Source organism: Rhopalosiphum padi, chromosome 4, assembly GCF_020882245.1.
Source record: "Rhopalosiphum padi isolate XX-2018 chromosome 4, ASM2088224v1, whole genome shotgun sequence".
Taxonomy (NCBI): domain Eukaryota; kingdom Metazoa; phylum Arthropoda; class Insecta; order Hemiptera; family Aphididae; genus Rhopalosiphum; species Rhopalosiphum padi.
The window spans coordinates 14,038,709-14,064,290 of NC_083600.1; the positions used below are offsets into that span (position 1 = coordinate 14,038,709).

Below are 25,582 nucleotides of genomic sequence, written 5' to 3' on the forward strand. Positions count from 1 at the left end.
TATATTTTTAATGACGAATAAAAATGTTCCAAAAAACAATTAATTTTATAATTTAACTATTTTTTCCTGATCAATTTCTATAGTTTTTGTATATTTTAATAATATAGATATTGCAGATAATGACGATATTTAATAAGGGACTAAAGTAAATTTTGGTCTATGTTCTTGATACTGCATAATAAATACACATATTTTCATGTGCGGATTCAGGGCGGGACCATGGGTGCTTGGGCACCCCCTGTCGTCTAAGCTACTAAAAGAGATATTAAAATTACTCCAGAGGAAGTTATTGAAGAATTATATGTGTAACAATATACGTAAGAAATTAATGTAATTTTTAAGTTAATTTAACTTATTTAAAAATACTGATGTTTGAAAAAAAAGTTAGCTCTAATAAATTAAATAGAAAGTAGAAAAGTGTAACATTATATTTTTCGAGCACCCCCTGTTAAAATTTACTGAATCCGCGCCTGAATTATTTCGATATAATTTTGAATTAAAAATAACATAATATGTTTGTAACACAAAACTATAAATCTTATTCTTAATTAATTGTATTAATTTATTAAGTAAAAAATAAATTATACAATTACAACATTATATCTGTTGATCATAATTCTTTTTCGAAATTTAAAATGCAAGTATCATGAATTAATTGTTTTTGTGAAAAAGTATTTGCTGTATTTAATGATTGATAATGATATAGTAGTAACACTTGTAATTACTGTATCATAAGCATAACTAATATAAATAGTTTATAAATTGTAAAATGTATGTACCAAGTATCTACTGCAGGCATATCATATTATAGGTTTTGGTTACATCATTTTTTTGTCCCGAGGCAATAAATTAGGGGCAATATGTTGAATCTATCAATAAATAAAAATTATTATTTTCAGAGAGCGAAGAGAGAGTTTTATTTAACGATTTTCAATTAAGTCCTCCGTGGGCATTAAAATTTTACACCTAAGGCTTGGGTATTTCCTTACTTCGTCATTCCGAATACTTGATACCTACTCAGTTTTAATCACGTGTTAGCTATTGAATTATACCTAGTAGTTATTTTAAATATTGTGCACTTAACTATCAAAGATCAAACACTCAATAATTGTTGCAGTTTGTAAATAATGCACTAATGCACAATGAACATCTAGCAACGTCAAAACGATATCAAGTATAAAGTAGAAATTAAAAAACGTAGAATAAAAAAAATATTTAAAAAGATAAATCTTAACGTTGACATATTTCTTCTAAGTAGCTAAAGTATTTAAAATATTAAATTTATACGTTACAACATTGATTATATACAGTACTATGTAAAATCCAATAGTATGTGGTATATACTATATTATATATTATATTATTATTTATGAGATACGTTATAACGCATTATTTGGATAATATTATATTAGCACATCTAAGAAAAAATACAGTCTAAAATATTATAAGATAATTAAAATAAATTTTGATTTTAATTGGTTCGATTATTTTTGTAAAACATGGTGCGTAAACAAATAGAATAAGTGTACACACTTATTATCTTGCTGTATTATCCTTAACCTTAATAATTTAACCTTGATGATAAATGGAGGTAAATTCATAAAAATGATCAAGATCTTATATACAAAAGTAACGATAGTTCTATGTACTGACTGTAACTTACTGTAGTTAGCCTGTAACTGTAGATATATCTACATATTATATGTAAATCTATATGTATTAATCAAAGATTTTAAGTAGAAAAAAATCAATTTTTAAGTATATATAATATATTATAATATATTTATACTTTATTTAATTTTTAAATAAATTAAAATAATAATTTAGTAAATAATTAACTATATTTATATATTTTTTTTTCATTTTTACCAGTGCCTAGTCAAATTTAAGTAATTTTTCAAATAAAATATCCTATAATGTTTAACGGTGTCGCCCTATTACGTTCTATTCTCTTATTTATTGTTAACATTGTTTAGTATGTTCTAATAATAGGAATACATAATTACACTGATTACATACATAGTAGTTTATATTACTATAATATAGTACTTTACTACTATAACATATACGTATAATGTATATTATAATTTATATTGATAAACACAGGAATCAATGATCTACACATGTATAATATGTATTATATTATATAGCCGTCTAATAAATAAATTATAATACTCAAATATTGTAAATTAAAAAACCGATATCATTGATTTATAATATGTACCTACTTAATAAAAATACAAAATAACATAATGCAACAGAAGGAACATTTTAATATGTATAGTACCGGGTACCTTACAAGCAGATAACATTGTCATTTTTTTTTTTACAATTTTTCTATGTTCTATAATTAAATATCATATTTTATAAACAATTTATTACATTATTAACAATATTGATATATTATGGGTGTAACCATTAACCAGGAAATATTTTATAATGAAAATAATATGTAATTAGATATTACAACGATGACTGTATAACTATTATTTATTTCACTTTCACAGTTTCACGTGATGACAATTATCTATACAATGATACCAAATTTATAATTTATACCATTCAAATATAATTATTACTTTTATTTCAGTTTATAAATAACTGATCATGTTTCAATGTTTGTATTCTTTTGTATATATAATTATATTATGATTGATGTTAGGTATATAAATGTTCTTATTTTTTTTTTAACTTTAAAAAATTTTTCGTTAAGTAAAATACTAATTTTAAAATAATACTTTAATAAAATATGTCAATAGCAACCAAGAGCTATAAAAAATAAAGGAACAACAATAATTTATACTGATTTTATTGAATATTTGATTGAAATAATGTTAAGTAATTTAAAATTTTTGTACGATGAAAATCCTGCTTATACTTTTTGTATACCTACTGTATAGTTTGTATATTGAAATATTCAAATAATTAATTGGTAGGTACACGTGGCAGCGTTATCAGACCACTTAAATGACATAATAAAAATAACCAAACATTTATTTTAATTTTTATTTCATAATATAAAACTATTTTTAAAATATTAAATAAAGTAGTGCGCAATAAAAAATATTTATAATCTGACTTAAATACGTTTTAATAATTGATATCAAGTTTTAAAATAAAAATATTAAATTTTGATAGGATAAAATAAATTTTATCTACAGTTCTATACTTTATGCTAGAGTATATAGTTTGTAATAATTCTATCGAAAATGTTTAAATATTTAATTTAAGTAGTATTATGCTCATTATGTTAAAAATTCGGTTATATTATTTATTGCAACTCATCTCGTGGAAATAACAAAACGGTAAATATGACCACTTATTAAAATAATAGGATTAACTGTAAATTTTAATATATATAATCAAAAATTACCTACTAAAATAAAGCTATATAACATAACTTTCAAATGGACAAATATATAAAAATAAACCATCGTCTTAGTCCATCATTATATATATATATATATATATAGTATTATAGGAATTTTAACTACTATTTTAATAATCTATAATAAAAATCATTATAAAAAATTCAAACTAAGTACCTTATAGTTATAGATTACATAGACACTTATCATAATATTTAACCGTAGTAACTTACATGCCCACGTCGCATTATAATACGATATTGTAATACGACAGATTTTATTATAATTTAGAATACCTACAATATTCGGTGTTTATCTTATAGTCGATATATTTAGAAAACTGTAATATCAGTATGATATAATTGTTAATTTAACGATATTTAATAGTAATAATATGTAATTATAGTGTATCAACTGTACACATCATAATATATTATGAATTTTAATGTTGGTCATATTATATTAAATATGTATAATATAAATTGTATATAATTAATCTATATTTTGGTATACAAACGTAAATGTTCACTAATTGTAGGTACAACCATTGATTATAGAATAGTCTATTCTATAATCAATGGTACAACTTTATATGGGTAGACTATAGAACTTCAAGTTTCAAGAACTGCTGTTTGCTATCACAGTGTTAACGATATAGATATTTATTATTGGTAAATTATTTGAGGGGTAGAAGAGCTTCATTTTCTCTAACACATGGGTGAAACATTTTTTATTATATTTTCTCCTTACTCTCTCTGAAATAAAAAGTACACCATGTTTATCACTGACACTTTGGTACCTATTTAGGCTAATATGGTAAGATATAACTGATTCGTTTAGATAATACGAATGCGGATACGCCGTATTTTATCAATCAACGATCGCAATTTCACTGTTACAGGTACATTTTCTACTAAATATTGAAGTACACCTGTCGGCTGTCACCCATTAATAAGTGGAATGTAGATTGGTACTAGTGATTGGTTAATCGAGTTTGATAAACCATCATGACATTTGATCATTTTTGAACATTGTAATAATAACGATGGGAGGCATTTAAAAAGCTATATACAACAAGTGGGTCACAAGTGCTCGTACAATAAGTGCGGTAACGGTATAGGTAGGTCACAAATCGTGATTACTGATATAATACGTCATAGTGAAGGTATTATACACTCCTACCGCAGTAATATTAATATAATTGTTATTATTATTATTAATTAATAGCTATTATCCGAGATCACCAATTCGGGCAGTAAACACTAAATAATAGGTATAAATGGTACAATAAAAATATTTTCGTTGTTATAATATACTATAATCTTTTTACCGCTATCGAAATTGTGTTTTAAATATTAATAATAACAATAAAAAAATGAGGTATAATATCTACTATGTGTCAATTAAATTAAGAGTTTATAACCTGTTTGCTACTGGTAAAAACAATTTAAAACATTAACACAAAACGCCTTTACATCGAACCGATTGACAATGTCGTGCGCGTACTCGTACAATAGAACTGTAACCAAATGTGTACAATATATTATAATATTGTTTACTATTATTAAAATTATTATCGTATGATAATTTTATTGTTTTAATAACAACAACAATAATAATATTATTGTGCGTAAATCGAAAACTGATCGTTTCGGCGGTTGAACGATTGCGATAACCTTTGCTAATCGTCCGCGTCGGTGGCGGCGACGGTGGTGTCGGCGGAGACGAAAACGGTCGTTCCGAACGAGTACGCGCTAATTTTTGCCGATAGATGTCGTTGCTGAGTGACGCGTTTGTGGTCGTCGTGCGGGACACGCGAAACGCCGACCGCCGGCGACCAACGCACACCACCCGATACGGTCGGCTGCTTACTTGACAAGTGAGCGTCTGGTTTCCGGTGTGCGGTCCGCTCGGTGGATGGACCGGACGCGTGCCGAACTTCGAAACCCGTGTACAGCCGACCGGACGTCCGCATGCCGCGCCCGGATTCCGCACTAGACATATATGGGTGGCATTCAGCGATGTCTTCAGCTTTGCGCAGTGGCGATATCGTAACCAATGAGGTTCATCCGAGGTGCGATTATTGCTAGTTGAAAACTTTAACCAATACCCCGCCATGTGGACATGAAACACTGTCCGCGTAGGCAATTTTTAGAAGCTCTAACGGGCTCATTTCGGCATTAGCCATAAATCATGAACACTCTCTCTCAGGACAAATCTACGTCTCGTAATTTCCCCACGCTTAAACAATAATATCGAGTTGCGTGTACTATTTTTTTTTATCATTCCTCATCCGCTCGCATTTACTGAATTTCGTCGTAGACGTATTGAACGACCGTCTTTCCGGTTTTTACTACCGTTTAATAATTAATTTCATTTATTTTTGTTGATAATATATTTTGTCATATTGTCTGGAGCATGCATGCATGTATGGTCTGGAGTTGAGCGGATATAACAGGGGTCGGCAAATGGCGGTCTGCGGAATGCAAAACTCTGGACCCTGTCAACACATTGTACTTACTTCATTGTGTATAAAGATTTGAAAAAGATTTGTTCACTGGACCTCATTGATTTATCATTTTAATCTTTAGGACTCCAATAGAAATTACTTGCCGACCCATGGGTTATAATATGATATCGGCTAATAATTAACTTAGACATTCCTAATATACTTGACGTTGTTACTGCCATCGAATGTCTGTTTGCGTACGCTGACCACACGTGAATACGCGATACTCGTGATACGTCATGTTGCGGGTATTTTCATCATGTTTTGACGATTGTAATAATAATTAATCTGTAATCGGACGGTTTTATTACCTATATACGCTTTATCGGTGTTTGGTTATAAATTATAATAGATACGTCATATTGAAACGCGTTGTACATTTTTATTATAATTAATAATTATTGTATGTATATAGGTACAAGATAGTATATTATTATATGCAATGGACTGCTTATGTTTTTGGAATACTGATTTAGAAAAAAAAATCCCACTTAGTGCTTATCAATATAGATCGATCTTTAGAGTAATAACTTTTTAAGGTCGTTTTGTCATTGGCCCCTAGTCCTGTTGTATAGGATACATAGCTGCATATCGCAGTCGTATTTGAATTCACACTTGAGATATAATATATTATATAGGCTGATTTATTTTTATCGTGTACGATAATAATAACTTATTTAGGCTTATATACCTATATAATATGATACGGTTATTTTTTTTAGGATAATTGGTAAAATATATTTGAACTATGAAAAAATACATAGTAAATTATAATACTAAGTATTTTGGTGTGATGAAAAAAAATAAAAAATCGCGTTTATCTTGTTTAATGCACATACTACACACACACTTGGTGACCGGTACACCTAAGATAGAATTTAAGTATAATACATTCTATAATATAGACTATATAATACTATATAGAGGTATACAGCGTGTATGACAATGGTGTTTTTGACGCATATAATGGGAAGGGGAGTGAAAATTATTATTTTTATGTGTACCTTCAAATTGAAAATTTTTAAAACAAAAATATTTAAAGAAATCATTAATCAATGTAGTTATATCATCTACAAAAATAAATACAGGTACATGGGGGAAAATGCTCCCATCGGTTATCACTCATCAAATACGTAGTCTTTCAGTATTTGATTATAAACTCATTATTCGTATTCACGTGGAATATAGCCATTGATATGTAAAAGCAAGTGCGCATCACTCTGGACAAGTTGGAGTACAAGTAAAAAGCCATGTATGATGAATCCTTCCATACTATAATACCAGGGTAAATAATTTTTTATTCTATATTGTAAAATTTATAATATAGATAGCCGGTGGATATATGTTATGCTTACACTGTTTATAGGACTATCTTTATTGTTAAACAATTTATTTAACTTTTTTTTTAGATAAAATTACATTATAGGACAAAATATTTTTCTGTACAATAGGTCATGGATTAAAATTACCTTTACCATTATTCCCTGTAGTTTTTTTGATAAAATTTCGTTGATAACATTCCACCAATTTATCATCAAAATAAAGTAATTATTATCAATATATGGCTAGAATTTGATGCCTAAAAAATTAAGAAAATTCCTTATAAAATGCACTATTCCTCTAAAATTAATTAAAACACTTAAAATGTACTATAAAACGAAAATCAAGACAAAAATATTAAGTATACTAAATCTTAAAAATGTAATATGGTTTTTATATGACAATATTTAGTGCGATGTTTTGAATTAACTGATTTGATGATTCCGAATTGGATTTAAGTGTTTTCTTCAGATACATTGTTTTCTGTGTACTTTATTAGGTAATTACGCAGGTATATTAAATTAGAAAACAGACCAGACAGAAAAAAAATATCTATTTTAGATTAGTTATAAAATATGTAATAATAAGACTATTAAAAAAAAAAAAAATCAAATACAGCAGGAATATACCTAATAGAAAAATTATAAAAATATATTTTTTTTTAAATAATAGTTATTCTATTTAAACATTTTTTTTTTTTATATTAAGTTTGTTAATACGTTATATTTATGTTGGTTTTTTGATTGGTGGTTGAATATTAATGTCGTTAAGTTCTAGTTATGCTTTATTATCTCCTATACTTAAAGTTTAATTGTATTAATAAGTTCCCAAATAGTGTTTATGGCCTACAAAATTAGTAGATATATTTTTCTAACTATATAAATAAAAAATAAAAAAAAAATAAATTAAATATAAAATTTGAATACGAATTTTGCATATACCTATAGGTATAATAGATCACAACTCACAGTCGACAAAAGGAATTTTAAACAGGTGTCGTAGCACGTTTGGTGGGTACACAATATATAAAACGAGTATAATAACAATTAACAAATGTGTAACTTGTATAAGCACAGATAACAGGATGAATATCGAAAGACAGCTGAACAAACAAGTTACAGAAAATTACGCGATATAATTCAAATTATTGCAAATTATAATACAAAAATTGAAAACGGGTTGCTATGAATGCTATGATATGAGTATAAATATTTTTTTTGTCGATACATTTTCCTACTAAAACGTTAACTACATATTTGATATTTTCCCTGAAATTTAGGTACATATTATTGCTTAAATTGTATTGGTTATACAGAATTAAAAATGTAAAATAAGATCATTTTTAATTGCAATAGTAGAATGTGTATAACATTTCATTAGAATCTTCAAAATATTTTGAATTTGATTTTATGTACAAAATTGTTATGCTTTAAAAATCAAAATCCTTGAAAAATTTCAGTTATTCATTTAAATTCCAGCTCCACTATTAATATAGTTATCATAAAATACATTTTTTCTCGTTGCAGTACCTACTCTCCTTACTCGCCATAGCATCTTCACGACGAACACATTGTTGTCTACATTCCAACACAATATGATTTAACTATACAGCCTATAACATAATATAATTAATTTACTATTCACAAGTACTTAACAATAGCGAAAAAAATCGCAAGCGTGTTAGATAATAATAATTTGTAGATGGTTCAAAAGCGTAAAACATGGTAGTAAAGGTTATTATTATAATATAGTGTTATTATACGTTTTACTGAAGATTCGGCGAGGTTTTAGCTCAAAACAAAGCTGTTACGGTATCTTATCTACATATAGTTTATTTTAACAGTTTATAAATATTTTTATATTATATTATTATTACATTATTAAGTGAATATACGCAGGTATCTAAATCACTAGTGATACAAACGGCTGGACGGGTTAGAGTGTGAGACCACTTGTTATAGTAAGACTACAATGATCAGAATGTAATATGATATGATGCGTATTACGACCGGGCTATAGGGATCCATATATTATAGTCGATGGAAAATGTATTATTAAGCCTCGTAAATGGGTATTATGGTAATGACCACACAACCACATATCAGATGTAAAGCTAGGCATGATTTTAAATTCCCTGAGTTTTCAAAATAAATTTAACTAAGGGTTTTAATTTGACTTTTGAGCAAAATCAGTTTTTATCAATTTATAAAAATATAAATTTTATAATATTGTCATCAGCCGATTAATAAATTATCGTGTTGATATTTTTAGCGTATAGCATCGTTAACCCTTATCAGTTACCAAATTTTAATAGATATGCATCACGGTTTTAGAAGAGCGTAATGTGTACCTTTAGATCATACAATACTAAACTAAAACGACTTTTGGCCTCGTCTATGACTATTGAAAACTTGCAATTGTATGTATATAAGTATATAACAATACTTGTATGTAATATTTTTATTTTATTATAATTTATAGTCTATATAGCCACTAAGTCACTAGCCAGTCTAGTGTTATAGACTAAGAATATTGTATACATTTTACAATAGGTTATTTTATAATACATCTATATATACGTATTTTTGCTTATTACTTTAAAAACTGAAACATTTAAATTTATTTAAAAAATGGTAAGTACAATAATTAATTTAAAAAAATAGAAATATAGGTACCTAAGTACAACATAATTTGATTGATTTAAATTATTTAAGAAAAAAAAACAACTTTGTCTCATTCCAAATACGCTTTTAGGTATATCATATATTTATATAGTCACAAAATGTCAACACATGAAATGCGTTCGAAATTTTTCGTTAGTACGATACAAAAACATTATAATGATTAAATAATAATAGTCTCAAATGTAGTTAATAATAATTACTATTACTATTATTATTACGCAACTAATATTAACTAATGTAATCGTTTGCACTGTAAGTCGAATACTGATCTCCCTTAACCTTATACATTCCAATTAATATAATATCTATATTCTACGGGTTTACGTAGGCACTTAAAGCAGACTTGATAATTTTTCTACTTAGAAATTACAGTAAAATATAACAAGGTTTAGGTAATGAACTAAATTTATATCGTAAGTTTGTATTTTGTCAATCTTATTTTCTCATATTATAATAATATAATGTACACCTTAGGTTAGGTTAGGTTGAATATACGTTTATTAGACGTTCAATACAAAATTCCACTTATTACGACGGTTTATATTATACGTACTACACAAAAATGTCTAATTTCTTAAGAATTTCAATGTATTTACTCATTGTTTTGAATACTCGCGTAATTTAAGTATCAACGAAATTGGCGGGCAAACATTTGCAACACGTGCTTCAATCCTAGAATCTAAAATTATATAGTTGAACTGTTATTATGTCATTATAGCCGCCCATGTATTTAGAATATTTTTAGTTTCTTACGAGTGTTTCAAATGGGTTAATTAAATACAAATACTTAACCAATCCATGCACACCATTTATATATTATATACATACACCACTCATAATATGAAAGAAGTTAAAGTAATGAACAGTTGATATCTCGCATCATGCCTATAAAGTCTTCAATCGATTTTCTATTTTTCTAAAGCAAACGTTTCGCCCCAAAAAATATTATTGATTAGGTATTTATTTATTTGACTATTGCGATGGTCCGACTTGAGTACATTTTAGTTTGAGCAAGAGAATCGCCACAACTCATCGCTATGTATTCGATCATTATTGACGGAAGGAGACTTGTATACTAATACAATATTAAGCAGTGTTGGGTAAATTACTTTTAAAAAAGTGAAGTTACATTATTCATAAAACAATAAATAGGTATATTCTAAGGTGGAGATTCTGGAAAGTATTTTGGGAATATCTAAGATATTCGATAACAGATTATGCTGTAAGAGCTCTAATCCTACATATCCAACGGATTTACCAATACAAAAATTGTTAACAGAAATCTTATATACAAATACTTATACCTAATAATTTATTGCGAGTTTAATAAAATATTTATTAAATTATAGGTATATTTATATTTAACGTATATTATTCATAGCTGAGTATAATTATTATACAGAGAATATATTAAAACAATATTTTTTTTTTTTTGTTAGTGAAAAAGTAAAGTTTTACCAGTTCCCAAACTTACTCAGTATTCAGTATTATTATACTTGGTTTTTTATAAGTAGGCATTTTAGTTAGGAGAATAAAGTTGTGCACAAAGTAGGTAAAATTCGATAATCAGCAAACAATATCGATTTCGTATATTGTTTTAAAATAAAAACATTTATCCGGAAGAATTGTTAGAAATTTATAAATTATATATACTGCAGAATATTTGATGCATCTACGCAATCGTACTGCAGATAATGTACACGTGAAAACGTGTGGGCCATGTTTTTTATTATTTTTTTTTCAACAAGATAAAAAATACCAAGTTAAACAAATAAGTAATAAATAATATCTGTGTGTGTGTGTGTGTGTGTGTAATGTTTAGTCCAATTATTGAACGGCGACGATCGGTATTCAAATTACATTCGAACAATTCGATCGACGGAATGCCGATGATGTCATTGATTTTTGCCGTCAGGCGTTCATCGCGCTGGTATATTCACGTACAATATACGTATATTATGTCCGTTGTAAAGACGTTATTATACGCATATAACTATATATATTATTATTTATAAGCATTCAGGCGTAACCGATTTACAATATACGCAATTATATTGTTATGATGTCAATAATGATTGAGTTGCCGTATTATATGATTGGCACATTTTCGTATAAGGATTTTGATCGACTTACAGGTATCCTGAGTTGTAATTAGTGTAATTGTTACATGTCTATGTAATGTATTAATCTTAGGTACTGTAATACATGATAATATCATAATATACCGAGTGCTTACAAATTACGATCAATGATATAATAATTATACGTGCACAAGGCGTACCATCAAAATTTAAACGGCACTTTGTCGTTTTCATATTTTCTTTAATCGTTCGTCCTTTTTGTACTACACTTGTACCACTCGTATACACATAGAAATAAAGCGCGTACATAATATTACTTTATAGAAAATGTCTATAGCTGGAAAGGCTTACGTATTTTGTTTATTGTAATTATTATTGTTTTTGTCTGTAATAGATTTCATGGTTTGTAAACTTTGTACATCGCGAATGTTGGTAGTTAAAATAACTGCTTTGATTCAATCGGATATAGGTATTGTTATTCATTGTGACTTTATGAGTCAATATAACATTACGTATACCTACGTAGTTATGAAATAGCTAGGTAAGTCGAGTTTAAAAACAAAACAACCTTTTTTCTTGACATCGATTGCTTACTAATTTCAAATACTTACATAATAATATACATAGGTATCTGTGTTGTAACTAAGCAAACTGGGCCTCAGTGTTATTTTTAATGAGGTGCCCTAATATACGGTTTTATTAATTTTTTATGCTTATCTTTGTTAAAAAGAAGTGGTATCATTAAATTGTTGATCATAATTATTGAGGATTTAATCATATTTTATGATATCTAATAAATACATATTTTTTTTTTAATTAAAAAAAAATAGTATCTAAGTTTAATTTATTATGTATATATTTTCTATTATTAATTACTAATTAGTATCTCAGCGTATTAATTAAATTAAAAATATTTTTTTTTTAATTTTTTTGTTTTTTGTTTACTTTTTAACATAGATACGTATCTATGTTAAAAAGTAATAGGTACGTCTAAAAATCTGAATTTTTATTATTTTATAATATTTATATTGTACTTATCTATTATAAATTATATTTTGATATATTATATTTCAATGTGCACTTACGGGTGCACGGGGACCTCGACTACACGTGTCACGTAGTATGTATAGTAAATAGTATATACATTATACCCACAATTTTTTTTAGCAATACATCACTGAATGTAGTCTATTAATAGAATAATAATTAGATGACACATTAATGCCGATCCCAGATAATAGATAATATATACATTATACAATATACATAGGTACTTGTATATTTGTATTATATTTTTCTACATATTATATCGTGCCCTCGATAATTTTATTTTATTATCATTGAACAATGAACATTTAAAAAAAAAAAAAATTATTTTGATATTTGTTGTGAAATTTTTAATCAAATACAAAAACAGGATATTGTTGGTAAATATTGGGAACCCAATGATTGACATTTACTCAATGCTTTTGGTAGATGCGCACTTTCTATACATAGACTACTTGAATCAATACAACAGAAAATTATTTTTGAATTTACTTATTGTAAAATACACAATATTATGTTTATGACTATAGTAAAAATGAGTTTTTAACATCATACTGTCTAAGTATTAAAGTATATGTAATTGGCAAGACTTAACCTTTAAAAACGTTTTTTACGAATCCATCAATGTTATATATGAGTAGCGTATTATAATTTATAATTATGGGAGTGTCGGAGATGGGAACTGCGAAAACATCCATTAACTCTACGCGACTAAGCGTAATTATCTTACCTTACTTTCTTCGTGTAATACATATATTTTAATAGATGAAGTATTTTTCTTTTCTAGTACAGAGATTACGTTTATATAGGTTGAACAATTTGAATACATCTATAGTAAATTAAATTATTAGTATTTGTGTTATTAGTTAGTTTAGTATATTAGTGCTAATATTGTAATAAGTGAAAAATTGAAGAAACATATTTTTCACAGTATTTTCCATAGTATGGTGTATGGTATATGATGTACAATGTACATAGACTGACATAAATGTGGAAAAAGTTTTTTGTGGCATAAAATTACTAAAATGAACGTATTTTGTATAATAAATATAAGCTTATAAAGTTATATAGCTTTTACCAATTAACGATACTTTTTATTTATCGTACACGATATTTTGAATAAATGAATATTTTTTTATAGTACTCATCTTTACAAATTTTAAAAGATATATTGTTATTTTTTAACTGTATTTTTATAGTAGCTCTAAATCAATTTTTAAACTTATTTATAAGTTGTAAAATTGATTTTAATTTTAAAGGTACAAATTGTATAATAGTTTAAAGAATGAGTAGTATAATGACTTTATAATAATACAATTCTTTAGCACTTTAGGTGAACTTGAGTGTTTTATAAAACATCAGTAAATTTATATTTTATGATTATTATTTTTATTATTTTTAATTTAAACCGTAACAGTATTATGTCTTTGAGCCATGACTCATGTACCTATATCATGGAAACATAATTTATAATACTTTTTAACAAACTAATAAAATCCACATTTAACTAAATTTAGAAAACCATAAATTCAATTTCAGCTGTTTACTCAATCTATATATTTAATGGAAATTAAAGATGATTCCGTCATCCTTAAGAAATAACTTTTGTTTATCTGTTACATTCTTCGTCGTTCATTTTAAAGTTATTAAAATGTATACATCGCATATTTGTGTATATAAACATTATATTTATGGCGTAAGCAATTCGTAATCAACATTATTTTTAGTTTAAGTAATTAACTCTAAATTTTCGTTCTATAATAGAAAATCTTTAATAATTATAGGTACTTAATTCAATCGAAAAATTATATACTCTTATATAATATATATACGCTTATATACTAAGTATTAATGTACCACCTATCTATTAAAATTAGAATTTTTATTGCTCCACATCAACATGCAATTTAGGTGTAAATTGTGTTTAAAAATATAAAATTGTATTAAAACTACATACTTTAAAATTAAGTAACTATGTAATAGAATAGGTTACTTCTAAGAAAATTGAATTTGACTAAAGTATAATATCCGTTTTAAGTTGTAACTAATAATTATTTTGATAAATTCTATTAAGAAATCATTCGAGTAGTATATAATACATAATATTATATACAAACTCATTAAACCCATTATAACATGCTGCATACCTACGTAATATATGAAAGCGAATAGTTCTGAAATGTAATAAAGTTAGGACTACGAGTCGCTGTATAAATTGTCATTCAATGATTATTTTTTTTTTACAAATTTATAATCCATATGACTCATGGCGGATATGATGAATTATTTTGAAAGAACGTCGTGGGAATATTTCGTTTTACATTATATTTTAATTGAAAAAAAATACTCGTACCACCTATTATTTTAGTATCACGCATAACTGTTCGTAGATAATATTATAAAAATGTCTGATGACAGTACGCATTAAAGTCACTTAATAACTATTTAGTATTTATTCCTTGTAAGACCATTCCGTGACCTACTGTTGTAGTAGAATAGTGTTGTGAAAATAAAAAAATTTAATTGTTATTGACATTGCGTTTGTCCATAATAGGTTCATAACAATTATAATATTCGTAATGCAATCAACGAAATTCGCTATTATTCGGTTAATTGCCCGCCAAGTTCCTCTGTGAATCACGTTGACACGTGAAAATATTTCCTTCCTGCTAAACATAACAATATTGTCTATACGACGCGGATCCGTAGTGGACAACAATAAACAACAATAATATAATGACTAATAGGACTACGGATTTTTTTTCGATTTTTGTTTACCGGTTGACGTGATAAGCAACGTTGAACAGCACTATGTATAGAGTACCTATTATATATTACTTAGGCACATTATTATCGGTAAATAGATGCGCATCACCGGAACATTATAGTTTAACACGTTTTAAATAGTCAATTGTACTGAAGGAATTCCTGTTAAATTGTTAACTCGATGGTGTGAAAAGACATGTGTAATAATATCAAATATGATTATACATGTATATATTATAATATGTATATAGTTTTATTTATTTTATAATATATCGTTATAAAATAGAATTATGGTTTGTCATTAGTTTTTAATGTTTTTACATGATAAACGACAAACCTATATATTATGTATTCATTTTATTTATTCTTCAAGAAGATTGTGGGCTTTGCTAAAAATGTTTGTATTGGTACTGACGAGTTCACATTTGTTTTAAAATATTTCGTGTTGAGTATGGGTTATATAAAAATTAAGTTACCTAAGTAAAAACAATTTTTTTTTTTTTTAAATTGATATTTCCGTACAATTATAAAAATTATACTACTTCTATCACATAAATATATAAAATCGATTAAATAATACAATATTATTAGAATAAATTATAAAACAAAAAATATTAATAATTATTAAAACCTTTACCTATCTAATTACCAACACAATAGTAACGAGCCAATGCTATTAATATTTTATACATTTAAATTTTGATCTAGTAGCCATCAAGTCGTAATTAATTTTAAGAATCTTAAAAAATTATTATTATGTTTAATAGTACCTACTTAAAATGTAAATATATTATAGATGTTTAAACCTATAAAATATAAGTGTGTAGATTGTGTTTTTGCACGTTTGGTACCTTAATAATAGAATAAAATTTAATAAATTTTTAGAATTAACTGTACCAATGATGTGGTAAAATATAAGTTTTTCTAAATTATGGAATAAGTTATTTTCACGTGGGCATTTTTAATTTTTTCAAGTCATTTTGTACACTAGCAAACACTGAAATACCTTATCCCAAAATTGGCCTTCAATAAAAAGCACTGTAAGACTTTTAACGTATGCATAATATTATAATAAACTAATTTAACATGTACCTATATTAAAATTATTTATTTGATTCATATATTAAAGAGAGTGGGTGATAGGAGTAGCCCCTTGATAGTTGATATTATCATATTATACCTCTTGGGAGTTGGGACTACTGTAACAATGATTTGGATAATAACAAATAAAGTGTAATAGGATATGTATTTTTGTATTTTAATACGTAAATCATTTTGTTGGTACACCCACTTATCCTATTCCTATTAAATTTATAACTACCAATAAAATATGTTCTCATACTTTAAAAACTATTTTTAAATACAAAAATTATATAGGTACGCTTACTGTTATAAATTCTATGCGATAAATTATTAATACAATTGCAAAATAATAAAAGCGTCAATTGACCATAATAAACTTGAAAATCGAAGGTCATTTATTAAACATTAAAAAATTATACTTATGAATGTATATAAAAATCGATGTCTGTTCTATCATTTTATATATTTCCATGTATAGACAAAGCATATTTTATGTATAATATTTTCTCATAAGATAGTTATACATTTTATTAAAATACTACAATAATAAATTGTTTTTTCTTCAAATACTATCAAAAAAAATTGTTAAAATATAAGTATTTATCAAAAATAATAATTTAAAAAGTTATATATATCAAATATTGCACTATTTCAACGAACCGTTTAAACATTTTATAATTTAATGAATATGATATTAGGTTATAAACTGTAGTCTGTAAATTAATAGATTAGATTAAAGTTATAATTAATAATCAAATAATTAGTTACCCTAACAGTAGTGTACATATAAAATGTAGTCATACAGGTAATATATAGAATATAGATACATATATAAATTAGTTATTTTTAAACATAAAACTGACAATTTTAAAATTGTATGAAAAAAGTACAAAGTGTCTCATAACACCATCTAGAGATATGTATAAAAACATAATTTATAGAATTTTTCTAAGACTACACTTAGGTGATTGAAAAATAAAATTTGTGAAGCAGTTTATGAATCCCTGTTAAAAAAAATCAACATACAAAAATATGAAGAAAATAGTGTTTTCACCAATATGCATTTCTTATTTAGAGCTGATAATAAAAAAATCAATAAACATTTATTTTAAAAATATGGTTTTTATCGATTAAATTTATCAGAAAAATTTTTTTACGTTTGAAGTATATAGATACGTCAATGAATTAAACCCGAAACGCCGTTGTATTTTAATTACTACGTAGTTTATTATAGTTTTTTCTATTAGTAGTCGTATTATGGAAGGTCATACATACTATTAGATGTATTATTACTAAGGCTCGTGACTTGTTGTTAAAAAAAGGTTATTATAAGCGCAATGATTTTCTATATAAAAAATACTAATATATAGGTAGGTGCTTAAAATATATATGCACTAAATATTTTGAAATATATAAACTTCCTAAATGAATATACCATTTTTTTTCTTTAATAATCTGATATATTAAATAAAAACTATCTTATCGTTAACATTATTAACATATTAACCTGAAGTAGTACTATCATTAGTCATGTAATCTATAGTAAATAATAACATATTAATATTTGTTCTCACAATAATCACTTTCAATGGGTTTGTACCGTTGAGGTTTAAAATCTAATATTTTACGTCACAAACTCAAAGCTGCAACCTAGTAGGTACCTATACGAACTCATTTTTATTCGTTGATGGTATATATTCGTATAATTGTGAATAAATATGTTTGTATGAATGTGTATTACATTTGTGATCGAATGCTAAAGAAGACCGATTTTATACAGTAATTCTTTATTCTAATTTCGTAGAAATACACATTTGTATTTGTCATAAATTTTAGTCTAGAATTGTTTGAATGTTTTTACATTATTGATGAAAATTAGAAATAATATTATTATCCAATCATTCCATTCTATTTCGCCTTTACCTGAATTACTTTATAACGAGAATTATTATTGACGGGACAAAAAAAATTAAAACTCAACTTTTCATAACTATAGTATGAAAATTTAAACAAAAATAGATTCAATTACCTTTCGTGCAATGAACGTGTCAATATGATCTGCATGGCATGTAAAATGTTTAATTAAATTCACCTATGTGTGAAATTTTCTGATAGGAATATAGAATAATATGGTGTTTTATATGATTGTTTTCAATGATTTCATAATACAAAACAAATGGATTACTATTACGCACGTCCGATAAACATTCAACAAGTGGAATGTTATAATACCACATATTGCACAATCCAAGTACCTAAACATTATTTTATTTTTTTTTAAGAATAAAATATTTCAGTGATTAGTTGACAGATATTTTTGTAAGCAAACTAATACGTCTTATAGCTGAAAAAACAGTTGCATTGGTTTATATGCATAATGATTACACTACCCTTTGAATGTAATTTATCAATGAATGACATTGGATATCGCACAGTACATAATTAAAATCATAATTGTAAATTAATTGCTTTATTTTTAGTGTAGGAAATTAAAGTTAAAAATATGTACTGCGCATTAATCGGGCGTATTAAATGTTGATATAATGATGTACAATGTGCATTTGTATACTATGAATAGAAATTCACATCTGTTGAAACTTGAAAGGTTAATAATGTGTTATTTTAAATGCATTATTAAATTCAATACTAGTGGACTCTCATCATTTATTTTAAATTACGTTCGTATGAAAGTTGTAACTTTACTGTGGTCTATTAGAAAATTGAATATTATTTATTAGAGTTGTGGCAATAGTTTTAAAACGGTTTTTGCATGATTATATTTTTTTGAAGTGGATTATCGTGTTTATAGTTTAAATTGTACAATTTAACACTATAACACTTAAAAATGGTATGACCGGCCACTAGTAAGTAACAACAGTTTTTTTATTCAATACCTACGGAAATACTCACCCGGCACCCACGCATCCATTAACTAGCCAATCTCGACTACATTGTTTATATTAACTACTCATTTCTCGCTTAAAAATGACTATATAACCTTATTATATAATTATAACCCACAACATAAATTATACAACTTGAAAAATTTTAATCGATAAATTAAAAAAGTTGTGAATTTCAAGTTTTTGGATGAAGCTGTGAAGCTGTCATGCAATTTTAAAAATAGTTGGTGTGTTTAAACAATTATATTTATATAATAATAAAACAAAAAATAATTCAAAATATACATAGGTAAACTGAGTTATATTTTGGATTTTGAGAGTTGTAATGTGCTACAATGTATACTTGAGCATTTTAACTATAGATCATCGAATAAAAACTCACGTTATAAAGCTATATAAGCTTAGAGAGTTAAGAAGATTGGTAAATTTGATTGAGCACTAACCATTGTTTCATTAAATCAGAATTTATATGTGGTCATTTGTCAATAATTTGTAGAAAAGGTTATATACAACTTCAACTAATGATATTTCTAGGTCCTTATATATAATATATAATACACATTATTATGTTTTGTGAAGGTAAACCAAGTACATTTAAATCATAAGTAAATAGATAATAAATATTCCTCTTTATTCAAATTTCATTAAGAACTTATAGTTTGTGGTTATTTATTTATTTTAATACGACTTGAATAAATAATTATAACATATGACATTATTATTTATAAACAGGAAATATTTTAAAAGACTATATAATTGTCGAATACGACTGTTTGTGTGTTTTTTAATTTCATCGTTTGTTTGTTATAGTTTTTCTTTTTATTTACCTACAATTTTTATATGGTATGAATAATAATATAATATGATTATTGATTATGAATGTAAATTTTGTGAGTGATAAGTTAAAATTAAGTGATCGAGTTTTTATGGTAAAGCATTTCTATACCTATTTCTATCTTCAACTTTTCTATCAGATACATTTTTTAACTTTAGATTAATTTGTATTATTTAAATAAAATAATGGAGAATACTTTAAAAGATGGTAAAAATAAGGATAATTTATTACTATTTGTATGATGTCATTGTTACTAATAATATATATTTATTACTTTATTAGGTATCTATATTATATTCATGCACCTATTATAGGTTTACGTGCAACAATTAATTAATACATATTATATTCTATTGTTACGATGCGTGTTTAACTCAAATATAGTTTGCATGATCAAATTAATTGCTACGATAACCATAGGTATGTACTTATAGAGATCTCTCAAGGTTAGATTTTCAACACGGTATTTTCCGTTGAAATGGACTTCCTGAGAAACGATTTTTATTTTTCTAGCTTTAGGGTGATTTCCACTATCTGTGAGATTAAAATGTTTCAAAGTATAATTGTATAAACAATAAGGTTGTTTAACAATAAAGGTTTATTCCGGGTAATGAATCACGTATTCACGTACATAGACTATCCAATATAAATGACCCGGTATCCAAGAGTAAATTATGTTTAATAGGAGAATATGGACTTAAACGGAAGCATACAGCTTCAGGCGGAGTGTCAAGGACATGAGTGGCTGTTTCTTTTTTAATACAGTGGTTATAATTATAATTTTCTTGAAAAAAAAAACCCCCTTACGTACATTTATGACGTAAATTTGAATAGGTAGTTTAATATTTGAATGATGCAAAAACGAGGTGGTATGTTAATAGATTAGTTAATTAAAAATGACAATATGTTTACTGAATAAAATCATAAAATAAAAAATATATGATCAAGTTTTATAAGTTTTATATACTTTTAATTTAATAATTGCGGACATGATATAAAACAAATTAATAAATCATTATGAAATATAACAAATCAATAAATAATTAATGTATATTGCTTAATAGTATCTATAATATAATGTAAAAAAGCTAATGCATATTCGAGTGGTGTTGACGTGTTGTATAGTTGTGATTTATAGACTTAAAAAATACTGGACTGATTTTAACGAAAATTGCAATAATCGTTTTAAGAAATACTAAAAAAGCTTAAAAAATATCTAATTTGAATTACTTTCAATAAGTATGCGGAGAGCATATTTTTATTGATTACAGTATTACATATAATTATATATACTATAAACTCCTTCATTTATGAATTGTAATCTATCTATTTATCTATATAAATTCAACTAGACTAATCGTTACGAATATAATATGGATTGACAGTAAATCATTGTATTATTTTGCACGGTATATTATGTAGGAAAACCAAATGATTTGTTTGTATATGCACCAACAAAATCACCAAAAACATCGTATATTCAAAGGGATTGCAATGATCTTATATCCAATCAATTAAATTACATTAAATTTGATTATTGTCAAATACTAGATTTATTAAAAAAAAAAATAACGTTTAACTCATCTATACTATCTATAATTTATTATTTTCATATTTAATAATACTATGGTTCTCACCTTAACACTTCTTATACCGGGAATATATATTCATCGATAGATATTATATTTAAATAAAACCGTTTTATGTTTTCCATCTATAGTATCAACAATGATGATGGTTTATACAAATAGGAGAAGATGACATGATAGTACTTATATAATATTATTATACACTAATTAGTCAAATAGTTTATTTAAGTATTTAATAAGTTAAATTAAAAATTAAAACTGTACGTATACGCTGACCACACTTTATCTCAACAGTTAGAACTACAGTTGCAATTATATAAGTCGTATATCTGTGGTTGATTTTTAAATAATATTGTTGAATAAAATGTGAAATGTCTATAGATGACTTTGTTTATTCGGAAAACAATAACGTTCAGATAACTTCATCTTGAATAGACCGCAATTTCAATACGTAGTGCGTATTGTTATCGTACTGTATAGTTTGTAGTAAACGGGACCAATTCTTTATGGTCGTATTACGTCCATCGAATCAATACAGAGTTCGCAACAGTTATAAAATTATGTTATTATTATATACCTGATCTGCACACAGATTCCGTTGACTTTGAGCATGGACATCTCAGGAATACTAATCGAAATGTGACGACTTATTTTTTACGCATTAAAAAAAAAATGTTATTGTTAAATTCGCAATACCCCGTCATTAATAAACCGAACGTTCGTACATACCTATATAATGTAATATATACATTTCTGTGGCATTTCAATGTTACGCGTAAAAATTGCGGTTAAATCTAGTGACAAAAACTCGGCACATATAGCCACTGATATCCCCGGAGGGAAACGTCCTAAGATTTTCAGATCGAATGACCATGTTTCCGTTATTTATGATGTTTATTGGCTTTGGAAAGTCGTGTTCGAGCCAAGGTTACATTTGAAAGTCCAACAGGCATTTAGCTAAAGACGTCCCAGTTGGAATAAATCAAACAATGAAGTTGAACTTGTTTTTTAGTCACGTATGATTATAGTTGCAAATTTTAATTGTAGTTTTATTACAATTGGACATGACGTAGGTATACTTGTTCAAGGTAGCGTTCAGAACTTTGCGTCATACTATATGCAGGATCGTTCGCGCGGAATAATTAGCTTGCCGATCACACTTATTTTAACATGCCATTTTGCCAATCAAGTTTTGTGACCTTATTTTGACTACCTATTATTATATTACAACGAAATATAATATACCTAATAAGACGCCCCATACTAATAATATATATATATATATATATATTGATATGTATATGTATAAAGATACTTTCTCGTTCCTGTTAGTTATCTGCGTGTGGCATGACATCAATATAACGTTGTTTAAATCATTAAATTAACATATTACATTTGATTGTAATTCGTATTAAACGTTGTAACGAAATCGTGCAATTTCACCAAGCGATCCATTTGATGTTTGTAATATTAGTTTAGATATAGCGCGATTCGGTTTACGCCCTCCCATTTTGTTCAGAGTTCGAAATAGTATAACTGAACTAGATTCGTTAATTAAAAAAATAAAATCAAGGTTATATGAAGAGCTTAAAAAATGTCATGTGCAACTAAATTAAAATGTATTTTTCAGTTAAGACATAAGAATGTTTTTTGTGCATGGAAAGTCTTAACAATTGACCGGGAACCCATTTTACAATTAATTAATATTGATAAACGATAACGTTCGTATTACTTGAAAACAGCATCTGTAATAGAAACATAAATATTATTATTAATAATAAGTGGTTACGTTGATTATTTAAAATTAAAATTAAACAAACATGTAAACACGACTACATCAATGTACAATATAGATACAACACACAACGTCACGACTAGAATTTAGACTACAGACCTTATTTTTAAGATAAGTACACACTATATTTTGTTAATTGTACAAATAGTATTGCTATTTATAGGAATCACGTGTTATATTGTATGTATTTAGCTTAAACAATTTTGTTTTAGTATTTTTTCAATTCGTTTTTTTTATAGCAATGTTTAATTATAGTTGTGAGTGTTCGCGTGTGCATGCGTATGCAATGTAATGTACTCAAAAATCAGTGGCATCGGCGTGTTTTAATGCTTTGAATGGACAGTTTATTAACTCGGGTTGTATTATATAATGCATTAACATGTAATATATTGTATGACCTATCCGTTTGACTGCACGATTTTATAAAACTATTCGGATCTTTGTCGTAAAATAAATGTCTTAAATAAATAAATATCCTTGAAACAGTGTTAATTATAGTTAAATATAGACGGCAATACATCATTTGCTATGCTGTAAGGTTTCGATAGGTAATTTATTCAAAATATATATTTATTTTCATACTTTGTATAATAATTACGATTTTTAATTTACGTTTTCAAAATGTCTAAAATATAAATGATTTTATGAACTTGTAAATTTTCATTTAGGAATGAGTATATAAGATGCTATAATATACTCATAACGTCTCAAAAATAAAAAATAAAAGTATCAATCGATTAAAACTATGCGAGTTTGTCGCTGTCGCTATGTGGTTGACAATGTGTTGTATGAACCGAATACGAGTCGCAAAACCTTATAAGTACTTTGTACATAACACACACACACACACATAAATAATGCGAAATAAAATTTCAGATACTGATTTAAAATGAAAAAAAAAATAATAACTCCAGTCACACGACGTGCGTGTATACAGAATACGTTTGATGTTGTGTATAAAAGATGGTCATAATTTCAATAAGCGCGTTGTTCAGGGGTCACGGAGACTTTAATGACGAACTCGACCATTCATTATTACCCTACGTATATAATTAATGATTTACGTAAACTAAATTTGTTCATGGCAATCAAGCATATTTAAACACTACTGCATGCACTACAATATTAAAGTGTACGTTAATATTGTGTTATATATTTAGCTCTGTAAATTGCAGTTGAAATTGCACGTAACGGATTGAGTCGCGAGTCTGTAATTATCAGCGGCGCCACTGTGTCTTACCCGAACGCGTTTCAAGGCGCGCTATATAGATATATTTATAAATGATAACTGCAAGTGATTGTTTTAACTATGCAATTATGAATAATTATATATTCAATATACTAAATGATTCACCGCGTTGAACCCAATTTTTCATTTAATAAATTTCCAATTTTAGTAAATGTTTAGTTTATATATATATTAAAATTTAAAATATCAACGAGGATATTTTAAATTATTTAGATTTTTGTATCATCATAAAATTATAAGATTGTCTTGTGACGATAAAAACTTCTATTTTTCAAAGGAAACCTATATTTTTTTACTGTTTTATTTTTGCATCTAAATCGAAAATTTTGAGTTATTAAAATGTAAGTGTCACA

At 26.3% G+C, this 25,582-nt stretch overlaps 1 non-coding gene across 1 annotated transcript; it reads left to right on the top strand.

The window, feature by feature from the left end:
- Window positions 1-5,397: 5,397 nt before the first annotated feature.
- On the top strand, window positions 5,398-5,537 carry LOC132931097 (U4 spliceosomal RNA). Its single transcript, XR_009662344.1, has one exon. It is a non-coding gene; the product is annotated as a U4 spliceosomal RNA (small nuclear RNA).
- Window positions 5,538-25,582: the final 20,045 nt, after the last annotated feature.